The following is a 24531-nucleotide window of genomic DNA, read 5'->3' as shown; positions in this document are numbered from 1 at the left end:
CTGGGGCAGAGCAACTGGGGTGCTGCCAGGTTGGTCCCGTAGTGCCACCCCAGTAAAATATTTCATATTTGGTTTGATTAAAAACTTTTCTTTTCCTACAAACCCTAAATGTTTGGCCTACAATGATTGTTGGATGTTTCTTTGAAAAAGGAAAAGCTTTTTATAAGAATGGGATACTTGTCCTGAGCATTTTCATTCTGTGCAAGTGCCACCCATAGGAAAGTAACTATTCAATATATGAGCAAGGAAAGTAGAATCTGTTTCAAAAAATGTATTCGAGGGGAACACAATGCATTAATTCCAGCAAAAACAAATACTGCTTTTCGTATTCTTACAAGCTAATGGTAGGTAGAAATGCTTTCAAGAATGTTATTTCACAAGTGCCTCTTGCCTCAGATATCAGAGGGGTAGCCGTGTTAGTCTGGATCTGCAAAAGCAACAAGGAGTCCTGTGGCACCGTATAGACTAACAGATGTATTGGAGCGTAAGCTTTCATGGGCAAAGACCCACTTCGTCAGATGCATGTAGTGGAAATTTCCAGAGGCAGGTATAAATATGCAGAGTTTGTCTCTTGTTTTATATTTCACTAGCAGATGTACCCGACATTGCTCAGGTCCTTAAATATTTGGGGTTTGTTTTTGTAAATTAAAAGAAAAAAGGAACATGCTTTATTTACATGATTGTGTGTGGGGGGGGGCATGCTCAGAGCAGAGCTTTGGGTGGGGGGAGCTCAGGGGGTGGGGGTGGGGGTGCAGGAGTGAGGGTAGGGAGTGGGAGGTGCAAGACTCAGAACAGAGGGCCCAGGGCAAGGGGCAAAGAGGCTGGCGCGGAGGAACTTATTGGGACCACCCAGGGCGGTGAGAGTGGTGCTGCTGTGGCAGCAGTTCATCCAGGGGATCGAGGCAGCGCTCTTTGGTGGCTCTTGCGAGGCTGGGGCTGCAGTCCCTGGTTGGTGGCTCCTCCTAGGAGGCTGGGGCTGCATGGGCGGGGTCCAGCCTGCAGCTTGACTGAGGGACAGCCACGGCCTCCAGTGCCATCCATGTGGGCTGCAGCCTGTCCGGAAGGGTAGGAGGCGAGGCTCTGAGGGCCAGCGCTGGCCTCCAGTGGCCTCCCCATGGCCTGCAGGCTCTCTGCATGGGGCAGGGAGGTTAAGGTTACCAGGTAGACCCCACCAAAAAAAGTACACACTTGATCATGGGCGGGGTGGGGAGAGACTGGCCGGGAGGAGTGGGACGGGAAGCAGAGCTGGCCGGGGGGAGGGAGGGGTAGGTCTGGGGGCTGCGAGGCTAGCTGGGAGGAAGGGGGGGCGGGAAACAGAGTTGGGGGGGGAGTGTCGTGGGGCTGGCCAGGAGGAATGGGTGGGGGTTGGGAGGAACGGGGGCCAGGAAGCAGAGCTGGGGAGGGTCGGGGGCCGCAGGGCTGGACAGGAGGAGAGGGGGCCGGAGGAAGGGGGGTGGGAAGCGGAGCTGGCGGCGGGGTGGGGGGTGCAGTCACTGGCCGCAGCCGGAGTCCAAGGGGCCACGCCCCCGGCAGGCACTCCCTCGAGTTGCTAGTAGAAGCTGGGCGGGGAAGGGGCTGGGAGTCACTCCCCCCACCCGGCTTCTGCAGGCAGCCAGAGGCTCCCAGCTGAGAGGAAGAGCCACGATTGGCGCTGGGAGCCTCTGGTTGCGTGCAAAAGCCGGGCGGGGGGAGTGACTGGGAGTCCTAGCCCCCGCCCTCCTACACCCCTCCCCCCGGCTTTTGCATGCGACCACAGGGTTCTCAGCACCAATCCCATCCCTGCCTCCCAGTCGCTCCCCCTCCCCCGCCAGGCTTCCGTCCGGTGCCCAGCCGGGAATTCAGAAAATACCGGACATTGCACATGTCCGGTATTTTCTGAATTTTTCTACTGGACAGAGGGTGCAAATACCGGACTGTTTGGTAGAAAACCGGACACCTGGCAACCCTAAGGGAGGTGCAAGTTCCGGGGGCTGCCCCTGGCTTGCAGCAGACTGTGCTCCCCCCCCCTTGCAGGCTGTCAGTGGGGTGGGGATATTCCAGGGTCCACTCCAGTCCTCCAGGGGTCCCCTGCGTCCTGCAGGCTGTTGGCAGGGAAGGGGTGAGGATCCCAGGGCCTATCCGGGGGGACGAGACTCAGGGACCTTGGCCTGGCCTCCAGCAGCTCCCCATTTCCTTCAGCCTTTCAGGGGGCTTACCCCTCCCTCCATCAGCCCCGCTCCAGTGGCCTCCAGGGCCCGCCCCCACAATGGCAGGACAAGCTCCCAGGACTGGTAGAGGCCTCTAATCTGCCTCTCCCCACCATATCTTGCAGCCTGTGCAGGGAGAGGGGGGGACACGAAGGTTTGCGGCAAGGTGGTTACTTACTAGTGTACTTGCAGGCAAGATGGCAGAGCCCCAGCCCTTGGTGGTACGGCTGTCCCCAGTGGCCACTCTCATATTGTGTCCCTCCAAAAGCAGCCCCTCCCTTTGCATGTTATGGAAAACCATCCTTTTCCCAGGGCTTCCAGTTCTCCTGGCACAACCAAACCCTGACCTTGCTTTAAGTTAAAAGAAGAGGAAGCTGCCTACCAAATCTGGTGGCCCTAGTTCTTACCATTTAGGAGGAGTTCTTGAACAAACAGCCTTGAGGACAGACACACTCTAAAATAGATACATATAGATTTGTAACCAGTTAAGTGTTTATGCAGCACCTAGCGCAATGAGTGTCAGTGTATTGCTGTGATGAACAGCTCTGCATTCATCCTGGTGCAGCTCAGAAAGTTGGCTCTGAACTCCCTTAGTGTCTTGAGCTGAAATCCCATACTGACAGGCAATGCCGAATTTAGAGTTGTAGGCTATTAAAAATACAAGGTTACTAAGCAACATTGTTTATGCAAGGCGCATTTCTTGTTCCTAGTTCTTCTCTGGGCAGTTGTATCTATAAAATAGCTTAAACCAACATCATTTAGAGATTTTGATGTTCTGACACAATTCATTTTGATTCTAATGAAATCAGGTCTCAGCTGTCTTGCTTTTAGCCCGTATGTTTGTATAATTTATGATCAAGACCTAGTACTTTGTAATGGATTGCTTTTGCCACTCCCTTTATTTTACAAAACATACTGTAATATGAATATATTTGAATAGTACTTCCCTTTAGTGAGCCACAAAATAATATAAATTGTCTCACAAGGTAAGAAAATATTGGCATGAACACATACAAAAACTCTAGCAACTACAATATTCTGAAGTGCTAGAGAACATTTCGACCCTAAAACTAAGGAAAATATTCTTTTCCAAATAAAACAACTTGTACTTGTCGTTGTGAGTATATATTTTCTCTCTCTCTCTCTTTTTCCTAGTTGATTTATATAATGACTTTTACAGGTCTCAGGATAGTTAGCAAAATTACCAATTAGCTTTTTACATATGTATAAAGGGAATGTAGTTCCTTTATCCATCATTGTAACACTAGTATCTATGGAGTAGGAGGGATACGGGAACCAATGTGTATTGTATCAGGATCCAAATGAAGAGAACTGAATTGAAGGAGTTGCTTTTGTGGAAGCTTGGAAGAACTAAAGTGCCGTAAGATCTTCTAAGATGATAAATGGTCAGGGTGTTTGGTTATGCTGAAAGACAGCATTTCCAAGAGGGCAGTGGCTCTCTTTCTCTCTCTCTGTGATGGAACATCTCCTCACAGCTGGCTCTGAATGAAGGGTGTCTCCTAAAGAATCATCTAAACAAACTGCAATGCGTCACTTTATGTCTCCCGTCGAAGTGGTGACATGATATAGGGCCACATTTGAGTATGTTCTCTTGAAGCATTTCCATAACCAATACTTTTATTCAAGGCCTGTATGAGCATTAGAACAAATCTGGAAGTCCTTATTCAGCTTTTACTCAAGCAAAATTTGGATAAAAATTCCTGTATTGGTGGGAGGGAGGTGATTTGGTTAACAACTGAGGAGATGGGGGAGGATTTTTCTAATTAAAAGTCAAGAGCCTTTTAAATTAATTATTTCTAGCATATTATTGAACATAGATCAGAGATCCATGCTCCTTTAGGTTGACATAGAAAGGAATTAGAAAATTATCCATCATTTGACTACAGGATTGGCAACTCTTATATTTCAGAAATTTATATTGACTTTTCTAATTTCTTTTAGCAGAAAAAAACCCGACATATTTCTGAAAAAACATTTAATTTGACAGATCTGAAGTGAATTGTGTTGATTATTTTATTCAAAATGACTGTTTTGAAAACTCCCTTTGATTTGAATTTTAATGAAGTTTAATCATTAAAAAATGCTCAAAACAAAACACTTTCATTTTGGGTTGCAAACACCTGGAAGATAATAAGGTGATAGGTAACAGCCAGCATGAATTTGTAAAGAACAAATCATGTCAAACCAATCTGAGAGCTTTCTTTAATAGGATAACGAGTCTTGTAGATAAGGGAGAAGCGGTGGATGTGGTATACCTAGACTTTAGTAAGGCATTTGATACAGTCACGCATGATATTCTTATCAATAAACTAGGCAAATACAACTTAGATGGGGCTCCTATAAGGTGGGTGCATAACTGGCTGGATAACCATTCTCAGAGAGTAGTTATTAACGATTCACAATCCTGCTGGAAGTGCATAATAAGTGGGGTTCTGCAGGGGTCTGTTTTGGGACCAGTTCTGTTCAAAATCTTCATCAATGATTTAGATATTGGCTTAGAGAATACACTTATTAAGTTTGCAGATGATACAAAGCGGGGAGGGTCATCATTCAAAATGATCTGGACAAACTGGAGACATGGTCTGAGGTAAACAGGATGAAGTTTAATAAGGACCAATGCAAAGTACTCTTCTTAGGAAGAAACAATCCATTTCACACCTACAGAATGGGAAGCGACTGTCTAGGAAGGAGTACTGCAGACAGGGATCTAGGGGTCATAATGGACAACAAACTAAATATGAGTCAATAGTGTGACGCTGTTGCGAAAAAAGCAAACATGATTATGGGATGCATTAACAGGAGTGTTGTGAGCAAGACACAAGAAGTCATTGTTCTGCTCTATTCTGCGCTGATTAGGCCTCAATTGGAGTATTGTGTCCTGTTCTGGGCACCACATTTCAAGAAAGATGTGGAGAAATTGGAGAAGGTCCAGAGAAGAGCAACAAGAATGATTAAAGGTCTAGAGAACATGACCTATGAAGGAAGACCAAGAATTGGGCTTGTTTAGTTTGGAAAGGAGAAGACCGAGAGGGGACATGATAGTTGTTTTCAAGTATCTAAAAGGGCGTCACAAGGAAGAGGGAGAAAAATTGTTCTCCTTGGCCTCTGAGATAGGACAAGAAGCAATGGGCTTAAACTTCAGGACGGGAGGTTCAGGTTGGACTTTAGGAAAAACTTCCTAACTGTCAGGTGGTTAAACATTGGAATAAGTTGCTTAGGGAGGTTATGGAATCTCCATCTCTGGAGATATTTAAGAGCAGGTTAGATAGACATCTCTCAAGGATGGTCTAGATGGTACTGGGTCCTGCAATGAGAGCAGAGGACTGGACTTGACCTCTTGAGGTCCCTTCCAGTTCTAGTGTTCTATGATTCTAAAGCATTTTATTTGACCTGAAATCTTTGGGGTTTTTAAAACCACTCTTTGATTTGCTGAAAATTTAAAATAAATGTTTTAATGTTGACTTGAAATGAGTTTTTTACATGGTCTTTTCAGAATTGCAAGCAAAGCAAAAAATCCATTATTCGCTAAGTCTCATATTAAACCAAACCTTGTATAGTCAGATTCAATGGAAAAAACAATCCTGTTTTTTATGACAAAAAATTTAGCTCACTTTTCTTTGTGTTGCTACAATGTTAGGTTCCCAGAGTGTGGTACGTAGCTCATTGAAGCCAGTAAATCGAGTCCTGTTAATTTTAATGGGTATTGGTTGCGTGCCAGCAGAGGCTGTTAACCCCAGCAAAGTCCTTTTGATTGTATTATCACGGATACTGAGCTTGATTTGGGTCTCATTTGCATGGGTGAAAGTCAGGAGTTACAACACTGAAGTCAGTGGTGTTACACCCAATTTTAAAACTACTGTAAGTAAGAACAGAAATGGGACCATTGTGTTCAAAAATATCTGAAAGAAAATGCAAACCCACCTCACTTATCTCAGAACTGTGAAACTTCGAAGCAGGAGGCCTAGTGAATTTTCATGATTGTTCCTCAGTTTGTTTCATACAAGAGTTACAACTTCTTTCCAAATTTCAGAAAGATGGTCTGAGATCAATGGGCGCAAGAGTTTAAAACAAACAATCAAACAGTGAAACATCGTAACAGATTTATATTTTTCTCAAGATACTAGTTTCTTTTTATGGTACTAATCTCTGTGGCATCTCCTAAATCCATAATATTCCCACGTGCTGTTTGCATTGGCACATTTACATTCACAGATGTATATGCAAACTGTTTTCTGCCTATCACCTGAATAATTTAGGAGGCTGCTGTTGCATCTCCTGAAGCCTAGGATGACTTCCTCGCTAGATCTGGTCTTCATTGAGGTTAGTTTTAGGGCTGAAAACTCTGACTTAGTAATGCTCCAGAGCAAGGTTTAGCCAAAATGTATACAGAATCCATTAATGTGAAAACAAAAGGTTTGAACTTATTTTGAAATATGATTTGTAATATATAGGAATCTAAAAGATGAATCTACACACATGTTAAGCTCCTATCTAATATCTGTCCTATAACTCTTATTCTGGAATTTATCTCTGGACTTGTTCAACTTCACTGGGAATTTTGGCTGAACAAAGATTGTGATTTTGGGCACTTAAGCCCAAATCTACAGTCATATGTGAGTAGTTGGAGGCTTCCTATTGACTCCTTTGAATTCAGTGGGGTTCTGCCTGAGCACAAAGGTCTGGAACAAATAATGGTACAGAGGCCATCCTGTGTAAGAACATCACGGTTTTTATATTAGGGGCATGTTTTAACAAGACTTTACTATTCCTATAAAAATGTAAACCTCATCCAAATCTTGCAGAAGTCCTGAGTTTTTTCTTCACATACATCAATTTACATGTAAAGGAATGAGCCCAGGACAGCTGGCCAAATTGTATAAAAGGTAGAAATGACAGTTTATAAGCAAAATATGGTGTTTCAATATATTCTTCATCTTCTAGAATGTGAGTTATTAAAAAAATCACTTTAACAGATAGGGATGTTAAATTTAGATTAATTGGCTAATCGAATAGTTGATTCAGTTTGCATCGACTATTCAAGTAGTTGATAAGCGCACCTTCATCTTTGAGGGCTGTTACTATACTTCAAAGGCAAAAGTGCTGGGGGGAGCACGGGGCCAGCTGGGGAACATGGGGCGTTTCAAAGTGGCAGCACCACGTGGAGCCCAGGGTCAGCTGGGATTCCCTGGTTATCCTACGCTCCATGCAGCACTGTTGTTTTGAAACACCGTGTGGAGACTGACGCCGGGCTCCCAACGCCGTTTGAAAGCGGCAGCAATTCATGCAGCCTGGGATCAGCTGGGAATTCCACTTTGAAACACTGCAGGGAGCACAGGGCAGGAAGCAGTAGATGTGATTTTCTTTGGTTTTAATAAGGCTTTTGACATAGTCTCACATGACATTATTATGAAGAAACTCTGTATCAGAGGCAGCAAGGGGGGGAAGCAGGAACTGGTGCTGGGGGGAGTGGACTTAAAAGCTAGTTCCCTCCAGCACCATCTCTGCAGTGCAAAGTGGGGACAGGGGAGGCAGAGCTGCCCTGGGAACTAACTCCGCTATGGCTCTTACTACATTTAAAATGCAGAGCCGCTGTGGCAGTAACGAGCGCGCCCCGTTACCGACTAATCGAGTAGTCGATGGAATAGACTTCTTGCTTAGCTAATTAACCATTACTTAACATCCCTAAACTGGTTGAAAGATATACTTAGAGTAGTTATGGCTCACTGTCAAAGTAGGATAGTGTAGTTTTGGGGGTCCCACTGGGTTTGACACTGTTTAATATTTTTACTAATGCCTTGGATAATTGAGTAGAGAGTGTGGTTATAAAAGTTGTGTATGATAATAAGTAGGGAGGGGCTGCAGGCACTTTTGGGCAAGATTATAATTCAAAACAACCTGGACAAATCAGAGAATTGGTCTGAAATCAATAAAATGAAATTCAATAAGGACAAGTGCAAAGTACTTCGCTTCGGAAGGAAAGATCAAGTTAGTGTACAGCTATAACATGGAGAATAACCGGAGAGTTGGTACTACGACTGTGAAAGATTTACAGTTATAGTGCATTATAAATTGAATATGAGCCAAGAATGTGATACAGTTTCTAAAAAGACTGTCATTCCAGGGTGTATTAATAGGAGTGTCCAATAGGGCTATGTCCAATTCTGGGCACCACATGTTTGGAAAGATGTGGACTAATTGCAGCGAGTCCAAAGGAGAGCAACAAAAATGATAAAAGCTTTAGAAAATCTGATCTATGAGGAAAGGGAACTTCATAACAGTCTTCAGATATCTTAAGGACTTCATAAAGAAGATAGGAATCACTGCTCTTCATGTCTACTGAAGATAGAACAAGAAGTAATGGGTTTAATATGTATCAAGATTAGATATTAGGAAAATCTAATTCAAAAGGTAGTTAAGTCCTGGAATAGACTTCCAAAGAAAGTGGTGGAACTCCCATCATCTGTTTTAAAAAACAGGTTGTACAAACATCTGTTAGGGATGGTCTCGATTTATTTGGTCTTGCGACCGCACAAGAGAGTGCACTGGATGCGCTTTCACGATCCCGGCCTGTGCCACATTTCTGTGATTCTACTACAGATGTTTTAAAAATAAATAACAATAGTCAGCAAATCTGTTTTTATGCATCATTTAAACTGCATTGGTCTCACATGTTTACTGTGGACAATGAGTCTTAACACTGGGAGATTTGATGTCTTAAATACAAACATTAGTTTTCTTTTATTTGACTTCAGCGTGAGCTAATAATGGAGCTTGAAACTTGCTCACATGTCTACTGCTAGTTGGGAATAATACTGTAAGTAGCAAGGTATGACTTTGCTTTGCAGAAAATAGTGTTGGTTTATTTTTTTATATCTCTTTGAAATAATAAATATGAACAAAAATATTAACTTCTTATAGACTGGCCATCTGATTTATAGTTTCAAAGTGTCTGCAGTTAATCTGTCAAAACTGACTTTCAACTTCATCTGTCTTCTCCTTTTGGCAGCTTTCTCTACCTTGAATTCAACTGTTTGACTTGTATTGTACCAGAGTCACATTTTAAAAACATTTATAGTATGCTGCAAAAAGGTTCAGTTTACACATCTGTTTTCAATATTCTGTATATACAAAAGTAAAAACAACTTGAAAGTTGGCATTGGGAATAGGTTTTTGTTGCTGTTGTTGTTGTTGCTGTAACGGTGAGGACTGCATTTAGGTAACTTTTGAAAGCGGAGGAATAATTACAGAAAATGCATTGTCACGGAAATAAAAATATCACGTGGTTATTACCAATTACAGTTGCCAGTGCTGGCCATCTGCTGATCAGATGCAAAATACTCTTTCTCTTAAACTGAAAAGATAGTGTCTAAGAAGTGCACTAGCTTTTAAAGTCCATGTTCAGGGCCAAATTGTATCCCTGATGATTGGGAAGTGTAGCTTCCTGACTCACTATATGGCCTACTTGTGTTGTGGGTTTCAGTGTCACAAAGGGAGCAGCCTCTGGTGAACCACTGCTCTCCCATCTTCTGCCATTTGGTAGGGCCTTCACACAGCTCCTTTCCCAACTTGTTGGCCCCCTCAACTGACCCGAGCCACTGAAGGAAGGCTGGTGCCGATTACTTCCCCCTGGAGCCAAAAGGAACCAGAAACCAGACTGTAACTCTTGTTTCGTTAGCAGTAATGATGTAGGAAAGGCAAGCACTGTTGTCTTTACTGAATGTGCCTAGAGGTCACTATTGTTTACCTGGTAATAAATGTTGTTTCCTTTTGACCTGAGCAACTAATCAAACTTTCAGACTCTGGGTTTTTTCCCAGTTGGAAGTAGAAATTGATGGATTCTAGTATTTGCTTTGGTATAGTTTTATTTACAAACCACATACAAAGTCTAAACGCAGGACAATCAAATATCAGGAAACTGCTTCTTTTGGTCACATCTTTTCAGCCTGCATCACTGCCACAAAACATCTTCTCAGCTTTCTTCCAAAGTCGGCCACTGAGCTTTCAGCTGCTCCTTCAGTCTGTGTCGGTCTTTCTGTGTTACACAGGGGTAAGAAAAAGTCTCAACCTAACAGAGAGGTAAGCTGAACTAAAGCCCTACTATAGGCACCATGAGGGGCAGGTCTACACTACAATCACTGCATAGGCCCAGCTGCACCGATGCAGCTGTACTGGAGTAGCACTCTGATGAAGATGCTCAGCCTGTTGACAGAGCTCTCCTGTTGGCTTTGTTACTCATCTCTATGACAGACAGTAGCTATGTTGGTGGGAGAAGCTCTCTCATCAACATAGCACAGTCTACCTTGGGGAGGGTTAAGGTAAGTGTAACTCTGTCGTCCAAGAAGTGGATTTTTCACACCTCTGAGCAACGTAGTTATACCAACGTGTGTAGCATAGATCTGGCCTAGGATGTCAGAAGAGTTATTCCATTGACCTAGCTACTGCCTCTCAGTGGTAGATTTATTACAGTGACAGAAAAAAACACACCTTCTGTCACTGTAGCAAGTATATAGATGGCTGCGCTGTAGCAGCATACCTTCAGCTGTAGCACTTGTAGTGTAGACAGAGCCTGAGGTTTTGTTTTAGGAGTGGCCCTTTAACTGTCTTAAATAGAGGACTAATTCCCATTCGAACAAGGTTTTAGCTCGACTTATAACAAAGTTTTACCCAGCTCCTAAAAGCAGCCTGGGTCAAGCTTGCATTCCAGAGCCAAAATAGGTCATTCCTGAAACCTGACCCTCTTGCTCTTACTCCATGCCTCATACTAGAGGTCTGAGTCACCAGCTGGTTGCTAATCTGCTCTTGTGGCAGCATAGCTATGCACTGCCTCTTAGGCCTTGTGGCAAAGGCAGAATTGGGCCTTTAACTATGTTCCCTGTAAGCTGATTGCTTGGGTGTCCACTCAGTCATCCAGCTGATTAGCAGAATGCCCACAGCTAGTTTTTGTGTTTCTATTGGTGCTGCAATTTGCACGTGCCTTGGTGCACATAAAAAAATTCATCCTATATATGGATGGAAAAAATCCACACCTGGTTGGAAAAGATTAGAGGGAACATTGTCCTTTAAATAATACAGTTAATGATGATGTATATTTCCCACAAAGCTTGTAAAACATGTGGACCTTGACCTGAAGAGTCCTCATCTAAGGCCAGATTGTACCCTTCTCACATAGAACCCCATCTCTGTTCACACACAGTCCTGGAGACTTCAGCTGGGCTACTTGCAGAGGCAGGTACTGCTCACAATGAGGAAGGACAGCAAACAAAGCCATGATAGGACAAGTAACGACAAAACAAAAGAGCAAATAAAGGGGATTGTGAGAGCATGAAACAGCCTGGAAAGGGTTAAACACTGACTTTCTCACAGCCGTGGCAGGGGGTTGAAGGGAGGATTCTGTTTCCTCTTGGGGCTGAAAGGGACAAGGCGAATGGCTTTGGGGACTGCAGTCTTTTGTTCAGCCGTCACTTCTGGAGTTTTAGTTTGTTTAAATAAGAAGTTGTGCCGAGGCATGTGCCTGAAATACTCAGGGGTGGATGGCACTAGTGCTGCCCTGGCCTGGTGCAAGAGCCCACCAGCTCATGGAAACAAGAATGGAAAAGGTAATAAAGCTATTGAGTTTAATGGAAACTTCAACAAGCACCTTGTCTGGGTTAGTTTTAAATGTGATTACATTTTCTGGGGGCTGGGTCTCTCTGGGATATAGGTGGGTGCATGCAAGATAGTTGGGAGGAGGAGAGTAGTTGAAGGTGCAAGAATGTAAAGGGAATTGGTGACAGAGGATGAACCACTTGATGATTATCTGTTCTGTTCATTCCCTCTGGGGTACCTGCCATTGGTCACTCTTGAGAGACAGGATACTGGGCTAGATGGGCCTTTGGTCTGACCCAGTGTGGCCATTCTTATGTTCTTGAGAGTGGGAAGAAGGATGAAAAGGCAAGAGGGAGACACTCCATGCTCTGCTTGTCCCTAAACTGCCCTTTTCTGTTCTCTCCCTCGGAAGCATCTGGCATGAGCCGCTGTCGGAAGACAGGATACTGGGCTAGATGGACCTGTGGTTTGAGCCAGTTTGATCTTATGAGACTGCATCTTCCATGCTCCTCTCAGGGAGAGCAGAACTAATAGCCGAGGGACTGGTGAGTAGAGAGAAGAGGAAGGTCAGAACAACCATGGAGCAGAGTGTGAGGAATGTCCAGAGTCCAAGTTAGATGTGGCCCAATGAGGTTGGTGGGGGCAAGAAGGGCCGATTATGCTGAAGAATAATAAAGGGAGCTGAGATTTTACGGCTGCTTCCGAAACTCTTCCTGCTGCTGCTAAGTTGGGGGGATTCCGCTGGGGCTTGGTGCAGGGAGGGGCAACCTACGCTGATGAGTGGGCTGCGAGACTTTCCTAATCAAGATAGTTTCCCGGGATAGGGTAATTTTGTGAACTGCGCTCGCAAACCTAGAATTTGTGGGTGGGGGGGGAGGGGGAGGGCAGTGCTACTGAGGCACTCCAGTGGGGCTGGGGTTTTAGCATCCCTTGAAATAATGAAGCTTTGAGATTCTTGTTTGGAAGGGACTACAAGAGTCCACAGTGACTGATATCACTTGCATCTTTACTACTTGATTCAGTCACAACACTCCAAGAGGACAGAGCACCCCACACATTTTAAGCCATTATGTTTAATTTTTTTTTAAGGGGGAAACAATGTCCTTTTAAAATTCCAACCTGTTGTCAGTTCAGTTTGAAACTCTCTCTGTACTGCTACCCTTCTGCAGTCCCAGAGCGACAAAGGCTAGGTTTGTGAAGAAGGGACATCTCCAGAGTGGCTGTCATCATCTGGCCTGCCATCTCTGGGCAGAGGCATTTTATGCACTTTCAGCAAGTTGCATGCTCCAATCAAGGTTAAATAAGGACATTGTATGTACACCAGGGAAGGGAAGAAAATAGAGAAGAGTTACACAGACAAGGGCAAGGTGGAGATGATGATCCCAGTCAAAGTCTGTGTATTCTTATAAAAAATCTTTGACAAATCCCAGCATCTGGTAGTTCAGCTGCAGTTGTTTGTTTTTATATTTCAGTGCTAACCTGTCGGCACACTATCTTCTCCATTTACTGCATGTGCCTGGCTGTACTAAGCATGCTGAGAGCTACCGAATGTCCTAGAGAGAATGGAAACTTCAGGTTCGGCATCACATGCCTTTTAAAAATCATGCTTTAAAACTTTTTTTATATTAATGAAAATATAGGCAATCATTACCATAACCCCATCAAGGCATGGGAGAATTTAGATGGATGATTAGTACTAATTCATTTCCAGTAGCATTATCTGCATCAGTCCTTGAATTGCTGATGATTACTTTCTGTGAACAAAGGAGTTGTATTTTTAAGGATTTTGAGGCCAAGTCTACACTAGATTTGGAAGGTCGGCTTTAGGTATGCAACTCCAACTACGTAGTATATATAGCTGGAGTTGGCTTACCTTAAGCTGAGCTTGGTGTCATCCCCACTGTGGGAGACCGACAGGAGCAAACACTCCCAAACTCTTTCCTTGCTCCTCAGGACTTCAAGGAGTATATGTGCCAGCTGGAGCTGCCCTCAGCATTCAATTAATGGGACTATATGAGACTTATTAAGTCGAATGCCAGAGCATCGATCTCCAGTGCGGCAAGTGAAGACATGCTGTCAAGGCTGTTCCCCAGTCTAGCACTCTGAGTGCAGTAGATGAAGGCCTGCAAGAGACCTTAAAAATACCTTGCCTCTAGAGGCTTCTGCTGAAAAGCTTCCCAAGATCACAAATTTCCTGTCTTTGGGAGATAGGCTGCCACCACAAAGTGGAAAAACACTTTTCTTCTTGTATCCAGGAAGAAGTACTTGGAACTTCTTTCAGAGGGGTAACCCAAGCTCTTCTAACACAAGAGAACTTGAATAACAAGAGAAAACAAACTGTAATCTCTGATAGCTGACCTCTCAGTCTTAGTAATAGAGATGTAGCTTTGTTAGTCTGGTCTTGCTGAAACAAAAGACAGGACTATGGAGCACTTTAAAGACTAACACGATGGTTTATTAGGTGATGAGCTTTCATGGGCTAGACCCACTTCCTCAAATCAAATTGTGGAAGAAAATTGGCATGACTGTATATACCAAAGGGATACAATTACTTTTTTGGATTGTATCCCTTTGGTATATATGGTCATGGCAATTTTCTTCCACAATTTGATTTGAGGAAGTGGGTCTAGCCCACGAAAGCTCATCACCTAATAAACCATCGTGTTAGTCTTTAAAGTGCTCCATAGTCCTGTCTTCTCTCTGTCTTAGGCATACATACATAGGCCTCCTATTACCTTCCAGGACACAAAATCAAGTCGTTGCCTTTAAAAAAATAATTTTATTAAACAAAACAAAAATACATACTTGAAGCATATTTGGTTGCTAGATGTTTTAAAGCAACTGAGAAAAGAACAATTTAAAAACACAGAGATACATATAGTCCCCCACTTACGAATGAGTTACGTGCCAAACACTTGGTCGTAACTCAATCTGTTCGTAAGTCAGACTCCATTCATTTAAATGTGACCACGCTGTTTGTTAGCAGATATCGCGCATTCGTAACTCGGGGACCATCTGTACTGCACTTAATGAGAGGGTGGTCATAAGTACGAACGATTGTAAGTCAATGCGTTCGTAACTTGGGGACCACCTGTATGTCTAACTGTGCGATACAGCTTAAAGTACAGTGTATGGGCAGGGACACATGGATTTAGCACGGAGAAGTTTAACCAAACAACAAAACAAAGAAAATAACCTGATCATGTCTAAATAGACATTTCCCTATCTATTCATTATCTGTGCTTCAAGGTCCAGTCCATTTTCATGCCCACTATTCTTTGTAGGCATAGTAGTTCTTGTTGCCTTAACTCCTGGCTTAAAACTCACACAAAGAAAAACAGAAGGCAAGTGTAGCTTCCAATTCAAATCTCAATACATTCTGCCATTGGCTCTTCTGACCCCCTGTCAACACCCTCTAGCTACCTGAGTAGCTGAATGCTGGGATGTTCAGAAAAGGTCAGCACTCCCCCTATCCATCACATGTGCCCTGAGCTTTGTTGTTCCATCTAGTGGTAGTCCTACATGGCCTTAGTGATTGTAGGAGTAGCTGCTAAGCACCCATATTTTGGAGCTAAGGGGCTTTGGTGGTATGTACGCTATGGAGATTCATTTCCAACATTGAGACAAAAGAGGGACCTCAGGGATACTATGAAGATCTGTAGGTAGAAGATGCATACATGCAATATCCAAGAGATCACCTCCAAAAGATTGAGTGATGGAGGAGTTCAATGAAGAGACATGAAACTCATGCGAATATCTGTCTTGGCTAATTCTGGCTTGTCTTCAGGGATAAAAGCTTCTGGGTGACACCTTTGTCTCCTTCATTTTAGGAGTGTATGAGGTGGGATATTGTACCCTGAATATTGAGCAGAAATTACTAAATATTTCCTCGGATATGGAATCAACTATATTAATGCTGTGTGGCAAGTGAAGTTAGGAAACTCATTGAATCTTAAAGCGAGAAAAAATAAAGTGGTAACTTCAATTCTGTTAGCTATAGATTGTAGCAGCAAGTCTGTGTGCCTGCACCTAATATACAGGGCCTGAAGAAAGGTCAGGAGAGATTCCCACCAAAGCCAGTAATTGTTTTTGTATCTTTTTTATTTTATTTGCAGCTATCAAACGGTGGGGCATAACTTTTTGTTCTGTATGTGTGCGCATGTGTGGTTGGAATTACATCATACCAAAAGAAGATACTTTTCTAACCCCTGTTGTTAAAGATGAAAAAATTCACGGAATAAGTAAGATTCAGCCCCAAGCCCTGGGAAGTCATTGGGTTATTTTACAGACTTAGACTTCATTGAGAATTATGCACTCAAGTCTTAGCCTAGAATTCAATCCTGTTGGTGCGTAGAAGATGCATGCCTGTACTTAGTTGAATCTCATTCACAAGGGTGCAGTTCATGCCCAGCCTCTTTTTTGCCTGCTAGTATGTATTCTGGCAGGCCAGCAATCATAACTAACTTCCATTAGAAATAATGTGACACTCCTACTCCTACAGTATCTGGGGATGCTATTTTGAGAGCCATACTGTTCTCTCTGGTCAATGTCAGCATCGTGTCAGATGAAAAATATGACAACAGAGAGAATCTCTGTTCTTTTTCATTTCCTTAGGGTTTTTTTGTTTTGTTTTGTTTTTTTGTGGCACTTTATTTAGGGACTGCCTTTCTCCCCTGTTGTCTTGCTCTAATATTTCACTCAGCATGTTCAGGAGCATATAAATTTCTGCATCATGAATCCATATTTTTGTGATCTCTATTCTGATCATTCTCTCAGGGTTTTTTTTCACTTATCCCAAGATCAATCTCTCTGCGTTTGATTTAGTCTAGTAAGGACCTGCTAAATCAACCTCTGATGGTTCCCCCATTGATCTTTGTACTCCACCAGATTGTGAGGAATAAAGGACATCGACAGGAGAATTTTTCCTGTCAACCTCCTGCAGTGGAGACACCACAGGACTTTGACTTAAGGCATGTTAACTCCAGCTACTCTATTCTCATAGCTGGAGTTGTGTATTTTATGTGGACTTTCTCTGGGAGGGTAGACCTGGCCATAGTCATTTAAGTTCTGAAGTCAGCATGATGCTGAAACTTTACACAATAATGCTCAGTTCCAGGCTCATTTATTTTTTAAATGGCTTCAATTAGTTATGTTCTGCCTTCTGTTGTTGGCCAGCCTTAGGGTTCAGATGGGCTCTTGCTAAAAGAAATAATAAAGGCAAACCAAAAAGTGGCTTAATTAAAAAACCAGAAATCTCATAGTCAGTGAGTCTTTGCTGTGAATTGCTGAGGCCTTTTTTGTATTAAAATCAAATGCTGAATCTTCTCACTTGAGCAAGTGGCTGCTGAGCCTGTGCAGTTGCTACAATCTTTAAAATAAGTGGTATTTTCACTAAGTTCTTGTTTACACTGTGTTAGAGGCAGCAGTGCAGGGCAGCAGCCAGCTCCCCAGGAGAGGGGTGACAGGTGTGCATCAGCTCCCAGGGAGCCGACTGCTGCCCTGTGAGTAACTGCTGAAATTTTCAGCGGTTATACAGTTAATCAGTTACATGCATTTTAACATCCCTATTTGACACAGTGGTCAACTCCATTGATTTCAGTGGAGTGAGTTAGCCCCATCTACAGCAGGAGCTAACCTGGCTCTTTACATTTGGCAGCCTATGCGTAGTGTAAATTGCTGATCACATTGCCGTTGTTAGTGGGTTCACATTAATGTCACAAAAAACACTTTAGGCATGTTGGGAAATAATTGGCAGCTAACTGCAACTTTAGCATCTCTCAGATCTCGAAGCTTCCTTTTAAAATGGAGGTGTTGGCTCCAACACTAATGTGAATCATCACATAATCAACTATACAAGACTTCACTGGCCTGATCTTACTTATACCAATTTCATAAAGTTGTGAGTCCATTGTCTTTGACAGTCACTCCTGATTTGCAACTGAATTGGACATTGTGATAACATACTAATATGCTGCAAGCTATTTTAACGTGGTATCAGTTTCTGTAGATCAACTGCATCAGCACGTTAGAATAATTTCCCACAATTGATGCATTTCCAGAACTGGGAAGGTAGAGGGATGTCGTATGGCATTCCAAAAGTTGTAATTATGGCTATGCACTTTGGATGTATATATGTGTGTGTATTTATTTACCGTTTTCATGCTACCCAGGTGAGGTAGCAAGTAACTGGAACGGTGTGGAGATGACCTTTGCCATGGGAGGAGTAGAGTTTGTGGATGTGAATATTTCTTCTCTGTTGCTTGTAAGCTCCCCTTTGTAGTCAGTTTAAAGTCAGTGTAATGTGCCAATGCTGTACCAGTAATCTACGCTTGATATGCGAAGAGTGAAATAATTATGCATTGGATAGCTGGTGCATATTGACTGCAGTTTATAAGGCAATTGAACAATTATTATTATTATTATTTATTATTTGTATTACTGCGACCTAGGGGCCCCCACTTTTCAGGTGAGGCACTGCACAAACTATATAACAAAGTAGTAGGTCTAGTCTTTTTTTCTAGCAAATGCAATGAGGGCGTAAATGTTGATGAAGGTCCTAATGGTTTGTTATGGGATGAGGTACATTGGAAAGGAGTCGTTTTTACTCTGCGTGTGGATGGTGAGATGCAAGAAGTGGCGATCACGTTACTAAAGGACAGATGGCTTGTGAATGGATGTGAAATGCAAAAGACAGTGGCGCTCTCTGCTGTGGGCACGTTATGCACAGCAGAGAAGGCGCAGCACTGCCCACCCCATTGCCCACTCTGATTTGGTCCCAGTGGCCTTCTGTGGTGGTGGGGGAGAAGCGGGGCCAAAATGGACTGATTGGCATTGTGACCTGCTTCAGGGGCCTCACAGTGCTAACAACGCCATTCTCCGAATTTGGGCCCCATGTCGTCCCTCCTGTTATGACGGAGGGCTGGTGGGACCGAACGAGAGTGGGCAGTTGGGTGGCTAGCACAGTGCCTCCTTGCCACTGCTGTGGGGCTGGTATCTGGATCAAACTCCCCTCTCCCAGACCTCTACTAGCCCATGTGCCTTCTCAAGGAGGGGAAGTTCCTGCACCTGGGTGGGCCTGGCTCAACTGCAGGGGCTGAGCATGGCTTGAACGCGTCAGGTGAAGCACTGGGGCCAGCCATTGAGGTGAGGACAGCTCCAAAAGGATTGAGGATGTGCACCATTTCTGTTGGCTCCCAAGGTTACACATGGCTCTGGTGTTTGTGGCTAGTAATTAACAGGTGGGCTAGAGGAGGATCAGATGCGTGGTACTGAATCACAGTGTAAAAAGTTGTCTGTCCAGCTCAAAAGGTGGCCAGGTCTGGAGGCAGCGCTGCAACGAGCAGCAGCATAGAAGTGGAGCTGGCAGTTCCATACTGAGCCATCTTTACCCCTGCATAACTGTTGGATTGAGGTAGATTGAGGTTTGTGCTGGGAGGGGAGGCTACAGGGGAGCTAAGTCCAATATAGGGATGACTATAGCCCTTACAAGCCCTCCCCTGGGATCACCGCTGGTGGAATAGGGTGGTTCATAAGGGTTTTTTGGGCTATATGGACATATGTTGACACAAGGCAGGCACAAGCTGCTATGTGGCAATCCCCAACCTCAGTCAGAAAACAAGGTTTGTTTTTAATGTCCATGGGGATGTATACCTGGCAGGGTATTTACCTGGTCTGTTACCTAGAAGAGCCATGGAGTAGTAGCAAGACTAAATTAAATATACAGAAATACAGACTTGTGAGTGTAAAGAGAATTTAGCAGGCAAATGGGAAAGAGAGGAGACTGCATGTGAGCCATAAGAGACATATGTTGGTTATTAGAGAATTAAATTACTTAAAGGAAAAAACAGATTAAAAAAAGACTCACTGAATTTGTGTGTATGGAAAGATACTTTCATCTCGAAGGAATTGCATTACATTACTATGAAAGCATAGCCACACTAGACAAAATTCAGGTGCCCTTAATCACAAAATGTGTGAACTTCTCTATTGAGAGAACTGTTCTGTAGTTCTTCTCATTTCTTGTGCCTTTCGGAGCACAGGCTGCTGTAAAGACCCGGCTGTTTCAAAGCCAGAGTAATAAACAAAGACAGACTGAAGACAGAGATGTGAGTGCATGTTATAGGGCTATGTTTTCCTGTATGTATTGATATGCACAGTGAAATTGGTTCAAAGTGCTGGATTTGTCATGGTTCCCTTATACAGTGGGAGCACAGGATTGCCGGTTGACCTGATTAGTAGGAGCAGAAAGCTGACACCCAAACAGGCTGTCAGCGGTTGCCAGTTGTTATACTACTTAGTGAATGTTCCTGGCATTTTAAATGTAATGGGCCAGCACCCAGATGGTGTGATGGGCTTCAGCTGGGGTTGAGAACTGTGATGCTATTCTGAGCAAGGTGGAGGTGACAGTGTTCGATAGTGTACCAGTAAAATGCTGTCTCTCTCTGTTGTCTTTGAGCTGGGTGTTTATAAGTGTGAGGAACTATAAGAAGAACTGGTTGAGTGCCCAGAACAGGGAGAAGGTAGCGACCCTCACTCCACTTTCACAGGCAGCAGCCAGAATGTTTGTCCAAGATCATGGGGCAGCCTAGCACAGACATTGGAAAGGGGGCACGATTAGCTAGCTGGAGCAGTGTGTGCCCATTGTTCCCCCCCCCCTTCCTTATTGGGCCAGCATAGGGAGACGCCTACTCTGCAACCCTCTAACCAGGGCTCCCCAAGAGTCATCTGTCCCTTTCTGCCTCTACCCTCTGGCTTTGGTGTGATACCCTCTACCTCTCCCCTTTAGGGTGGCTGTTGGATTGAGGTAGATTGATATTCACTTACTCAGCAAATAGGTCTAACAAATACGTAAGGCAAAACACACTGGCTACGAAAATGAAAAGTTTTCCATTAAAAGAATTTTCGGAAAAGAGCGTCTAGATTGGCACAGACGCTTTTCCGCAAAAGCACTTTTTGCAGAAAAGCGTCCGTGCCAATCTAGACGTGTTTTTCTGCAAAAAAGCCTCGATCGCCATTTTTGCGATCGGGGCTGTTTTGCGGAAAACAAATCTGAGCTGTCTACACTGGCCCTTTTGCGCAAAAGGGACTTTTGCCTGAACGGGAGCAGCATAGAATTTCCGCAAGAAGCACTGATTTCTTACAGTAGGAAGTCAGTGCTTTTGAGGAAATTCAAGCGGCCAGTGTAGACAGCTGGCAAGTTTTTCCGGAAAAGCGGCTGATTTTCAGGAAAAACTGGCCAGTCTAGACACAGCCACTGAGAATAGTGATCGATGACTCACAAGTGGGAAGCTTATCCAGACGATCTCATCACAGAAACCTTCAGCGCCAGACAATACAGCTTCAACCTCCCTTTGTCATACAAACTTTTTTGTTACCTTTTCTCATACATATGGATTAGTCCCTCATCTTCATTTTAACTCTCCTACCCCATCAGTGCAGATTTAGTGTTTGGACAAATGTTTATCTTTTCTGCTTCAGACAAACAGGATTATGCGGTTGTTGCTTAGGGTTGACAGGGTGTCTCATTTTCATTCGGGACCCCGGGCTGGAAAGGGACCCTGCCAACTCCAGTCTGTGGTGCTGACTGGGCCATTAAAAGTCCAGTCAGTGGCATAGTGGGAACCGGGGGCTAAGGCAGGCTCCCTAACTGCCCTGGCTCTGCATGGCTTCTGGAAATGGCCATTGGGTTGCTGAAGCCCCTAGGCACGTGGAGGCTCTGCACGCTGCCCCCGCCTCTAGTGCCAGCTCTGCACCTTCTATTGGCCGGGAACCACATGACCAGTGGGAGCAACAGGGATGGCGCCTGCCAGCGAATGGGTAGCACATGGAGCCTCCCTGGCTGCCCATGTATCTAGGGGCCACAGGGACCTGGCGGCCACTTTCTAGGAGCCTCAGTAAGTACCACTGGGATCCCACACACCCAACCCCCTGCTTCAGTCCTGAGCCCTCTCCTGCACCCCAAACCCCTCATCCTCTGCCCTACCCCAATGCCCATTCCCCCCGCAAGAAGTGCTCGATTATATGCGATTAGAAAGCAGGCAACATGCACAGCACTGAACATGATTATTCTACTCTTCACATAGCCAATTGTACTTATCCTTTTGTTTTTAAACATTATCAGGACTCTTAAAAACTAGGCATCACTAGCTTAAACATGTCTCTGTTCCCAACAGTGTCGATGGCTGTTTCTATAGACAATTTCTAACCATGACTAAATAACTGGGCAATAGAAAAATCTAATTCCATCCAGGGAACCGTAGTATTTGGGATACTGTAAAAACTTAGTCTTATTATTGTCCTGACATCAACTGGAGTCACTCCCATAAGCAGAAATTGTACCTTATGTTGATGGCATACTTTATATCACAGGACTGGAAGAGAGAGGTCGTCGCTATTTCAGATCTTATGGATTAATTAATTGAGAGTATTTCCTGCTTCTAAAATTCACAATAATTCGTTTTTGCAGTTCTTGTCTATTCTTAGTCTTGGATTGCTTGTATTTTAAGCTTAAGCAACAACATGAACTTGGTCAGACAAAATGTGCCTATTCCTCCTTTCTTTTGTTTATGACTAGCTAATGGGACTTCTTTGCATGAACCAGCTGCTGGGGTGAGGAAGGAAAAAGCCACCTGGAGCCTAGACGAGTGCTAATGTTTACTGTATAAAGAGAGGAAAGTAAACAACATTCATCTTGTTGACTGGGCACAAACACTACGTCACACTAAATATATTCATATCAATTATGGCAGAAGAAAATGCACTTGTGTGGCCCTTCCTATCACTTTCTAGTGTTTCAAGGCCTGAAGGATACACAGACCTGTATGCAGGGGTGGTATGAAGGGTGTGAATGTACCCTCACCCTGGTCTTTCATGGTCCGCCATGGGTCTGATTCCGGTCTGTCTGGGAAAGGCGGAGGCAGCGTGCTGCCAGCTTCCCTCCCCCGTGCTCTGGCTGGCTGGTGGAAGCCTGGGGCTCATTTCACCCCTCCCACCCTCAGGAGAGAGGCTGGGTGCGGGATTGGGCCATGGGGGCGGGGCTGGGGAACGGAGCAGCCCCTCCCACAGCTCGCCCTACCCCCCAGAAATTCCTGTGTAGAGACCTGATATATAAGGCCTATCACTTTTAAATCTACTCTTGAGGATTTAATGTTCTCTTTGCAAATTTTTTTCTCCAAGTAGTGGTACAGTCTGAACACACAACTGTTTTTCCTCTGTTCCCATTTCTCCCAGGCATTGCTTCCATGTCTTGCTTATGATGCCAAAGTGTTTTTCAGAAATAAACCATTTATTCTGGACTCTCCTGTGCCTGTAAATCAGTGGTCTGCACTGATGGTGGACAGCCACCTCTTGCATTGTTTCCCTTTAGAGTGCTAATCTCTCTAGCTGGGCCCAGTCCAGTGCAGTCCTCATTGCAATTATGAATAGCCCCTTTTATAACAGATCTGTATACAAGCAGGACATGTGTATATATAGTGTGCACCTAGTTAGTTGATATTAAGGTTTTTCTGGCATACAAGAGGAGGCAGCATTGTTCATAAGTTCAATAAAGATGTTCTCTGCAAAAAGTTTAACAGCCCCTTCCTCACATAATTTTCCTCCGTATGTACCCATCAATTGATCAAATTCTGATCGTTAACCGTTTCGTTGCAAAGTGAGTGGATTGCTGCCATGTCTGTCCCTCTTCTCCTCTATATTGACAACATGGTTTGAGAGCCATTCTTCAGGTACATTAATGGCTTCCCTCTGCTGAAGAGGTTCTCAGTGTCTGGCAACAGGATTGTCCATGCTGTTGAGAGGCAGGGGATCTCACTTACAATGAGTATGCTCTCAGCCACGCTCTCCCAGAAAGTGCAAGATGAAGCTAAAACTGATAGACTGTGATTTTTGTTGCTGGTGGCCTCTAACCAAAAGGAATTTCTGTTCATTTAACAAGGAAGATGCAGGTATTATGGTTTTGTGCCTTTATTTTTTATATTAATGTGTGCAAAACTGTATATGTGAATTTGTGTGTGTAAAAATGTGTATATGTGACCTGATCCTGCAAATGTTCCGCTATGTCATTCCATTCAGTTTGATGGCATGATGTGTCAGAGTAAATCCTATTGCAAGTGAGTGAGGCCTAGTCTACGCTTAAAAGTTTAGTTATGTCAGTTAAAGCCCTAATGTGGGTGCAGTTACACCAGTTTAACTGTGCTTTTATACCAGTACAACTGCATCTATGCTGGACGGTTTTGCTGGTATATGGCAGTATAATTATAATTGCCAAAATCCTCCTAGTGTATAAAAGAGCTAAGTGCTAGTTTTCTGTATTGAAGGCAGGAAAGGCACCTGGCAAAGGATGTATGTGGCCCTTAGTGCATGGGATTGGATATCCTCTAACTGTATAGGGTTCTGATTGCATCATCTTAGATGTACTTGTTGATGGGTCCATAGAGAAGCCTCTTTTTGCTGCTGTTCTCTAGTATAACTAGAGCCCATGCTTCAAAAATCTTGAGAATTAGACTTCTTATCTTTCACACTCTTTTTATGCTTTTTAAAAAAGAACTATACCAAGTTTCACTGGACAAAGCTTATATCCTCCATGTGCCGGCTAGCATTGCCTTTTTAAATTAAAATCATGATGATAGAGCTCAATTTTCCTAAAACATTTATCTTAACATTTTTCTGTTATTAAAATGCAAATTGTAATGAAGTAAAATACAGTCACAGAATGGACCAAATGTGCTTTGCCAGTGATATT

The 24531-nt window shown here is 43.8% G+C and overlaps 1 protein-coding gene across 10 annotated transcripts in view; it reads left to right on the top strand.

Annotated features, from left to right (window-relative positions):
- GLIS1 (GLIS family zinc finger 1) overlaps nucleotides 1–24531 on the top strand; it is a 285705-nt gene that overhangs the window by 94286 nt on the left and 166888 nt on the right. Inside the window, exon 3 of one of the 10 annotated variants that reach the window (XM_075936011.1) lies at nucleotides 12205–12337. The exons of the other annotated variants lie outside the window; for them this stretch is intronic. The gene's annotated coding sequence lies outside the window, so the exon portion shown is untranslated. The remainder of the gene's footprint in view (nucleotides 1–12204; nucleotides 12338–24531) is intronic. 10 annotated transcript variants of the gene reach the window in all.

This window comes from Pelodiscus sinensis, chromosome 9 (assembly GCF_049634645.1).
Source record: "Pelodiscus sinensis isolate JC-2024 chromosome 9, ASM4963464v1, whole genome shotgun sequence".
NCBI lineage: Eukaryota > Metazoa > Chordata > Testudines > Trionychidae > Pelodiscus > Pelodiscus sinensis.
The sequence above is the reverse complement of the archived record's forward strand: the minus strand, read 5'-3'. Positions and strand labels throughout refer to the sequence as shown.